General features: G+C 42.7%; 1 long non-coding RNA gene across 1 annotated transcript; it reads right to left on the minus strand.

Moving 5' to 3' along the window:
* Positions 1-2598: 2598 nt before the first annotated feature.
* LOC310763067 lies at positions 2599-7933 on the minus strand. Its single transcript, XR_014548448.1, has 3 exons — positions 7697-7933; positions 4334-4392; positions 2599-2707 (listed from the first exon to the last, which is right to left on the minus strand). It is a non-coding gene; the product is annotated as an uncharacterized lncRNA (long non-coding RNA).
* Positions 7934-8153: the final 220 nt, after the last annotated feature.

Here is an 8153-nt window from a genome sequence, read left to right on the forward strand (position 1 = left end):
GGGAGGTGATGGGGCTGGGAGGTCAATAGCAAAACAAAAAAACCCCAAACATGCTCATGGGTCTCTGTGCCAGGTGAAAGGCTGCAAGTTTCCAAACACAGCCGATTACATTCATCTCCCAATCAATTTTGAAACTGTTCTTATGCCTCTGGCAGCAAGGTACTGCAGCAGGAAAGCATTGAACTGCATTAGAACATCTGAAGTCCTTTGGCTTTCCATATCCCAGTACTAGAGCCCCATTTTATTGGCTAGACTTGAAAAATAAAGAGTAGCTGGCAACCCAGATTGCTTAAAAGGTAAAGGTAAAGGGACCCCTGACCATTAGGTCCAGTCGTGACCGACTCTAGGGTTGCAGCACTCATCTCACTTTATTGGCCAAGGGAGCCGGCGTTTGTCCACAGACAGCTTCCGGGTCATGTGGCCAGCATGACCAAGCTGCTTCTGGCGAACCAGAGCAGTGCACGGAAACGCTGTTTACCTTCCCGCCAGAGCGGTACCTATTTATCTACTTGCACTTTGATGTGCTTTCGAACTGCTAGGCTGGCAGGAGCAGGGACCGAGCAACGGGAGCTCACCCCGTCACGGGGATTCAAACCGCCGACCTTCTGATCGGCAAGTCCTAGGCTCTGTGGTTTAACACACAGCGCCACCCGCGTCCCTCCAGATTGCTTACTGCAACTCATAAATTAAAACATGGAACCCAATAAAAGCCAAATATGCAATTTTTTTTACAAAGCATGGAAATATAATTTGCTTGATAAATGCTAATCGAGTTTGATATATTGGACAGGAAAGGCACTGTTGAATGTCAGCAAATGTGCTAACTGCTTATCTAAGACAGTTTCCTCGGCATGCTAAGTTGAGGTATCCTTTCCTTATTTGGCTAATGGATCAGTTCTAGTTTGGGGGGCCAGGCAGGAGTAGAACAATGGCTCCGCCACCACATCACATGCAGAAAGTAGGAGGGCAGCTCTTCCTTTTGGGCTGGCGTAGCTGAGGAGCCCAGGGATCAGGCCCCTTGGAGGACCTTCAGAGATTTAGAGCCAGTGGATTCAAAGCTACCATAGCCCTGTCCCTGAAATTCCAGCTTGGGGTTTTTCCACTTGATATCACTGGTGGGAGAACTGCTGACACTAGCTTTCCATCCACTAGGGCACAACTGGAGCCATCATTGCAGGGGAGTCCCCATCCCTGGCATTCTCCTTTCTGCCGCTGGAGGCCAGCAGATAGGCATCGAGATACCATCTTAAACCATCAACAGGGGAAAGGATTGCTCTCTAACAGAGGAATCACACAACAGAGGAATCACACAAGATGGAGAGGGCTGGGAGTCAGATGACATGTTGGTGATCTGGAGATAGGAAATTTGAAATTGAGCCCAGAGGGAGGAATGCGGTCCTTTGAAGGATGAAAACATAGGTACCATTTCAAGGTTTTGGTTTCCTTCAGGGATTTTTTTTAACCAATATTCTGTATTGTTGTTTAAGGACATTTGTTGTGGTTACTTTTTAAAAAACTTTATACTTTTCAGATTTATACATTTCACTGATTTTACAATCGTTTTGACATTTCCCCCTCTTTCTGAAGTTCCTTAAATTTATCTTCTGCATATTAACTTAATTTGTTCATTTATTCATCTTCTTTAAATATATACTCTTATGAAACTGCAGGTTATTACAATAATCCTGCCAGTGTTTTTACCTGTTTACAATTTATCTGTAAATATTCAATAAACCATTTCCATTCTGCTATAAAAACTTTGTTGTCTTGATTTCTTATTCTTCTGGTGAGTTTCACCATTTCTGCATATTCCATAAGTTTTTGTATCCATTCTTCCTTTGCTGGAACTTCTTTCCATTTTTGGGCAAGTAACATTCTTTGTTGTGGTCACCTTTTAAACCTTGTAACAGATATAGCAATGTTTTCAACCCAGGCACAACAGTCACTTTTTAAAAGTGAAAGGATTTGTGCCTTTGAGATATGTCCCTCATAAGCCTGATCGTTTAATTCTGTAAAACCATGGCTACATGGTAATACCAGTAAGTTGGCCAACAAGGAAAAAATGCATGCAGCCTGAAACATAATTTTCTCTCCCACATTGCTCAAGATTTCCCCTGTATTAGAACTTTAATGATTATGCTGCAGATATTCTTTCGTTCTACAGTGGTACCTCGGGTTACATACGCTTCAGGTTACACACTCTGCTAACCCAGAAATAGTGCTTCAGGTTAAGAACTTTGCTTCAGGATAAGAACAGAGATCGGGCTCCGGCAGCGCGGCGGCAGCAGGAGGCCCCCTTAGCTAAAGTGGTGCTTCAGGTTAAGAACAGTTTCAGGTTATAAACAGACCTCCGGAACGAATTAAGTGCTTAACCCAAGGTACCACTGTATTCTATCTCTGAAACCATGAGGACTAGAAAAGAGAAAAAATTCTCAGGAATTTTGTGCTTAGAGTCATTCTAGACACCACCCAGAAGTTCAAAATAATCCAACAATGAAGCCTGTGGTCTCTTTCCAGACTCCTGTCAAGACTGCATAAACAACTGACATGTTGGGTCATTTAGTTTCAAGGGGGAATTGGGGACATGTAAAGCAGTGTGTGTGATTCTTTAAATTCCCCACCGTTTCACATGATTCCTCAGGATCCAAGATCCTCACGTGCAGTTTCAAGGCCAACCTTCTACGCGTGTGCCCCGGCCATTCATTCACTGATAATTAGATAAAACAAACTGGGGGATTTTTAAGGGATAAAAATTTGCACGTAGTAACGGTAATATATTACCGGAGGGTTGCACTTTGTTACATCCATTTGTTAGTCAAGACGGCAGAGCTGCAATTTAATAGGCAAGGAATAAGTACAGTAGAGGAACAGGGGGAAATTAAATTCCGCATGATCAGCAAGGTTTCGAACAATCGCTAGCCAGCTGAAGTGGGTGCCATATCTATAAGTCATTTTGTTTTATAGGCCATTAGGATCTCCTGAGAGAGGCTGCATGGAGACCGCTGCTTTTTGTTGAAATTAAAATGTCAGAGAAAAAGAAATAGAACAAAACAGGGAATCTGCAATTAATTACAAGGCCATAAAAATTCAATAATCAGGAGGCAGTGGCGCTGTAGGCACAGCGGTATCTGATTCAGGCTAACAGGAATGGAATACATTAATCTTTTCAAATTAGTTTTTTAATCTGACAGGGATATATAGTGACGTGTTCTTTTACTGTTCAAGCAGGGCTCCTGTCTAATATATAACGTTGAGTGTCTTGAATTAGGACATCTATAGCCATTTGGTGACTACAACATTTTCTCGGCATTTATTCAACCCTATCTGTACACCTGTCCTACAGCAATCAGGCGCAACATGTTCAAAGTTCATGTCCCTGATACTGCCACCGGAAGGAGGAGAAAAGAAAAGGATTTAAATGCCAAGCACAAAGGCAAAAATATCAGCTCCCCAAACAAGCTAGCACAAATGCTTTGAAGAGACAGCCTGTGCTTTCGCAGACTGCAGTCGCGGGCGAGGGAAGAAGTTGTCTCATTATACATGGGTGCAGTGGAATCACCCCGTTCACTAAATCCACTCTTGTAACATCTCAGTTGCTAACATTTGCACCAATGTATCTGTCCATTCCATAATGATGTATGAAAGTGAGAGCTGGACCATAAAGAAGGCTGATTGCCGAAGAATTGATGCTTTTGAATTATGGTGCTGGAGGAGACTCTTGAGAGTCCCATGGACTGCAAGAAGATCAAACCTCTCCATTCTGAAGGAAATCAGTCCTGAGTGCTCACTGGAAGGACAGATCCTGAAGCTAAGGCTCCAATACTTTGGCCACCTCATGAGAAGAGAAGACTCCCTGGAAAAGACCCTGATGCTGGGAAAGATGGAGGGCACAAGGAGAAGGGGACAACAGAGAACGAGATGGCTGGACAGTGTTCTCGAAGCTACCAGCATGAGTTTGACCAAACTGCGGGAGGCAGTGGAAGACAGGAGTGCCTGGCGTGCTCTGGTCCATGGGGTCACAAAGAGTCGGACACGACTAAACGACTAAACAACAACAACAACAACATCTGTCCATACCATCAACCGAATGCTTGGACTATGCCAGCAGAAATCCACATTTTGCAGCGCCCTTGCCAGTTAGCGAGCATTCCACCGAGATGGTTTGCAAATAAGAATAAGCAGTATGTGGAGCTATCAATCACCGGTGCTCTGAAACCAGGCACTCCCGAGTGCATCAATCTCTGCATTTTGGGAGTTTGCCAAAAACAAAAGAGAGAGAGAGAGAGAGAGAGAGAGAGAGAGCGCTGCTGGCTTGTTCTCTCGCTGCACGTACCCCAATAGGTGGCCAGACAGTGTCAAAGTGGTTCGCTCTGATCTCCAAGGTTGCTGTGTCTTTAAAAAAAGAAAGAAATGCTTTTCATGTTTATACATTTCACTAATTTTACAATCATTTTCACATTTCAAAATGTTGACTTCCTTCCCCCTCTCTCTGCGGTTCCTTAATTTTATTTTTAATATCTTCTGCATATCCTGCATATGACTTAGTTTGCTCATTTATTCATCTACTTTAAATACATACTTATAAAACTGCAGGTTATTACAATAATCTTGCCAATGTTCTTATGTGTTTACAATTTATCTGTAAATATTCAATAAACCATTTCCATTCTTTTATCAAAAGTTTGTTATCTTGATTTCTTATTCTTCCAGTAAGTTTCACCATTTCTGCATATTCCATAAGTTTTTGTATCCACTCTTCCTTTGCTGGGACTTCTTCTTCTTTCCATTTTTGGGCAAGTAACATTCTTGCCGCTGTAGTAGCATACATGAATAAGTTTCTATACAGTTTCAGTAGTTCTGTCCCTACAATTCCCAAAAGAAAAGCTTCTGGGTTTTTAACAAACGTTTCAAACATCCTTTTCAATTCATTAAATATCATTTCCCAATAAAGACTCTCCTCCCTGCAAGAGAGGGGAGTGGTTGTGGCCGGGAGCCGGACTCCGCCTCAAGCAGGGGGTGTTTGCCCCCTGCCTCCCACTCACCTGGCTGGCGCCCACGCCCTCGGCCAGGCACCCAACCAGGTGCCTTCAAGGGGGCGTGTACAGCAGCCTGAATTGCTGCGGCGCCAGCCTCCAGCCCTCACTTTTGTCGTCCCGTCGTGAGTCACCCACCCTCCACTCCCTTAGAGCAGGGTTTCCAGTTTTCTTTTGGCCTTGCTATGGACCTTAGGTTGGTCGCCCTGGTTGTCCGGGTGGCCTGGTAGGAATTTTTCCATTTGGCATTAGGCTTTTTGGTTTTTTCGCCTACCTCATAGCAATCGTCACAACTTTCGTGGTATTGGTGGGTAGGTTAGGCATTGGAATAATGTGTTGTGGTGCCGAAGGGCTAGGTGTGGCCATCGCCTGCGCCTTCAATTTTTGGGTATTCCGTTAAAGGAATCTGGCGGTCGTGTATTCTGTCCGATGCCTGCTTGGCGGGAGGCCATGGCACGACCCTCGGTGACATCAGGGGAGAGCCTATAGTTGGATTAGCATCCACAGGCTCCACCTACTGGTGAATAAACCCCCTTTGTTTTTTAGACTCACCCCTCTCCGAGTGGGTGGAGTCAGCTGACGTAATCCAATGCCTAAGCCAATACCTTTTCACTTGCTGTAATCAATAAAGTTGTGGCCTTTTCTTGCCCATTAACCTTATATCACGTGTCCTTGTGTTTCATTCCACTGCGCGGGGTTCGGGTCCTCGAACCACAAACTTTAACCTTACTACAAGACCACTACATATGATAAAATGAACCTTCTTTCTCTTTACATTTCCAACACTTATTTGATTTAGATTTATACATTTTCACCAATTTACTCAGTGTTAGATACCATTGATATATCATTTTCATATTATTTTCTCTTAGACCATAACATGCTGTAAATCTGATATCCATATTCCACAATCATTCCCATGCTTCCATGTCTATATTATGACCAATATCTATTTCTCAATGTATCACTGAGGATTTTACTTGCTCATCAAAGTTGCTGTGTCTACTTCTTCCAGCATAACTTGTCTTGAGCCAGTGTGGTGTAGTGGTTAAGAGCGGTGGACTTGTAATCTGGTGAACTGGGTTCGATTCCCCGCTCCTCCACATGCAGCTGCTGGGTGACCTTGGACTAGTCACACTTCTTGGAAGTCTCTCAGCCCCACTCACATCACAGAGTGCTTGTTGTGGGGGAGGAAGGGAAAGGAGAATGTTAGCCGCTTTGAGACTCCTTAGGGTGGTGATAAAGCAGGATATCAAATCCAAACTCCTCTTCTTCATCATCTTGCTTGCCTCAGACAACCAGTCCTGAGATGCTAGTATCTATTCTATTGTTTGCTATCAGATGTCAGTGGTTAGTTACTGTGAGTTTGATTTACGGCAGGGATGTGACCGGGCCGGGGGGTGGGACAGGGACGGACAACCTGTGGTCTTTCAGATGCTGTTGGACTACAATGCCCATCATTCATGACTATTTACATGCTGGTTGCAGATGAGTTAGAGTTAGAGTCCAACGCAACTGGAGTACCAGTCAGTTGGGAAACAGAGAAAGGAAAAGATAACGTTGAGCCCTGGAATGTACTTTTGTGGGGCTGCATCTCTGGCAGATCATTTGTGATGCAACAGACTGGCTGTTGTGTTGTTTAAGCTGCCTGCCTTCCTCCTGTGCTCAGCCTGTATGCTTGCTAATAAACTCAAATTTTGCACAATCTCTTAAAGGCTTCAGTGCCTTCCAGAGGAAATCAGACCAGACAAAACAGCATCCCAGGAACTTTGTGTGTGTGTGTGTGTGTGTGTGTACACTTTTATTAAATTTTCTGTTTTACAATTTAGAATACTCATTTAAACATCCTTAAAATACCCATGACTTCCCTTCTTCTCTTTCCATGGTTCATTTTGCATGTCATAAATCCCTGCATATTTTACATAAACTAAACCATTCAGTATTCCATCATTGCATCCATCAAAACTTATTTACACTGTTGAATTTATCTTAAAGCTGCCAACGTTTTCAAGTGTACACAATTTCCCCTCGTATATTCAGTAAACATTTTCCAATCTTTCCTAAACGTATGTTCTTCTCATTCTCTTCTTCTATATGTTAAGTCCGCAAGCTGCACATATTCCATCAGCTTCAGTTGCCATTCTTCTTTAGTTGGGACCTCGCTCGTTTTCCATTTTGGGGCTAACTAAACCTGAGCCACAGTACATAAATAGCCTTTTTTGACACCTGGGAATTTCCATCTGAATTATCCCCAACATTTTTTTGGGGGGAAAGTACTTTTAAACATTTTTTTAACATTTCATTATGAATTATTTCCCAATACTCTTTTACCTTTTAACAGGTCCACCACATATGAAAGAATGTTCCCTCAACCTCCTTGCATCTCCAGTACTTATCTGATTCAGTCTTATACATCTTAGCAAGTCTGCTCGGAGTTAAATACCATCTGTAAATCATTTTCAAGTAGTTCTCCTTCAAAGAATAACACCAAAGTTCAGTATTACAAGTTGGGTGGGGTATAAGTAATATATTATTATTATTACTATTACTACTACTACTACTACTGAAAAAAATTCAGGATCTGGGGAAAGCCGGTAATACGGACAATGAAACTGTTGTTCTTTGAGAACTACCAAATGTTCTCGTTGATATCAAATGCTTACTTGCTTTGGAAAAAGTTGACTTTTTTTTCTTATGCTGATTCTGCCAAAGCATTTTGTAAGAGATGGGTGGGACTGACTTCTATTGTAATTTATTAACGTGCGAGGTTCAGTTATATTTATCTGCACAGACCATGTTTAATTTATGTAAAGTCATCATTGCAGACTTAAAAAAAAAAAATCCTTTCATATTTTGTTATAACATAGGAAGAGCCCTTCAAAAGTCTACTGAGTCCAGCATCTTCTTGCCAACAATGGCCAACTAGATGCCTCCAAGAAACCCTCAAGCAGAACATTGTTACCATTCCTCTCCCCTTGTTACCATGCTAGTCACTGAACCTGAAGGTTCCATTTGGTGTTATCATTCTCTCTGCATGCATAGCTCAGAAGCAAGCGTCAATCTCTCTGTAGCCAAAAGCCACAAGAGAGAGAGGTGTAAACAGGCTTAAGGGAACCCTAA

This window comes from Podarcis filfolensis, assembly GCF_964270895.1.
Source record: "Podarcis filfolensis genome assembly, chromosome: 5".
In the NCBI taxonomy this organism is placed as follows: Eukaryota; Metazoa; Chordata; class Lepidosauria; order Squamata; family Lacertidae; genus Podarcis; species Podarcis filfolensis.